Here is a 1,385-nt window from a genome sequence, read left to right on the forward strand (position 1 = left end):
GTCCGATAATGTGAAACCCTGTTAATCCGGAAACATGCATTCCGGACGATGTATAGCTAGAGTAACATTATTCTTTTCTGAACGGGAAATTAGCGATTTCAAAGCAACCTGTCCATCCCGGATTTAGACGGTTACAAAGTCTTTTATCAACATTGCTTTACATCTTGGTAATATTCATTTACCAAGTACATCTGATCATATTATCATTTAAGTTTTAACAAGGTTGATCCGTCACCTAATTTTGACACTAAGTGAGATTTCTCAGTTCGCTATACACGTCACTAATGAGTGATAGATGGGCTTATCGGTGATCAGATATCAGTTCGCGGTATCCGTTAGTTCGCTGTAGAGAGTTCGTTATATACGTAAATTTTATTATATAGGAGAAAAATTGTTGTTTTTTTAACAGTTCGTTGTATCCGTTTGTTCGCTCTATCCGTGTTCTACTGTATTAAGTACTGTATCTAAATTGTCAGTGTGTTGGCGTCTCATTCTCTTCATATATTGCCAGGGGCGGTGGGGTAGCCTAGGGGTTAAAGTGTTCGCTCGTCACGCCGAAGACCCGGGTTCGATTCCCGACATGGGTACAATGTGTGAAGACCATTTCTGGTGTCCCCCGCCGTGATATCGCTGGAATATTGCTAAAAGCGGCGTAAAACCATACTCACTCACTCACTCACTCATATATTAAACAAAACGTAAGCATGTCATATCCTTTTTGTAGCACTATCCCAACAGTCTCAGGCACTGAGTATTGTTCTTGATAACATCAGTTGAGTTTAGGAAGAGCTTCCTGTTGCAAATGTAAAGCTAGACTGTAAAAATGCCGAACGCTGAACCTGCTTATGGTGAATATATAGAATACGGATATTTTGTTTAGTTATACAAAAAGTTAAAACTATGTCCAAAACGAAATATGATTTAGTTGTCAATAATGTGTCGTCTGTTCATTCTGTAGCGCGTAAAGCATTCTTCATTATCAATTAAAAACAATCAGAGAGGCTTGGAATTTGGAATTTGGATTGTTCATTGGAAATAGACTGTCAAGTTGGTCATTGAATAGGGACACGAACAGAACACCCACTAATTAAAGTTTGAACTTAATGGCTGTGCACAGTATTTCACCCTAAAACATGGCTATCCTGTTATTTAAGAAATAAACAAAGAGTGGGAGTTTTTTATCGTACAATAAAACACTGCAGGGAGAAGAAACCATGAGGGGCTGCATCTACGGCTACATCTACGGCTACATCTACGGCTACAACTACGGGAAACAACTTACTAGACACTTCCCTCTCAAAAATAACGTCGTCCACCATATGACGTTATCAAGTTGCGAGCGCATTTATTCGAATCTCCAGAAATGAGGTCATGGTAGAACAATG

Source organism: Haliotis rufescens, unplaced genomic scaffold, assembly GCF_023055435.1.
Source record: "Haliotis rufescens isolate VD_foot unplaced genomic scaffold, xgHalRufe1.0.p SCAF_42, whole genome shotgun sequence".
Classification (NCBI taxonomy): domain Eukaryota; kingdom Metazoa; phylum Mollusca; class Gastropoda; order Lepetellida; family Haliotidae; genus Haliotis; species Haliotis rufescens.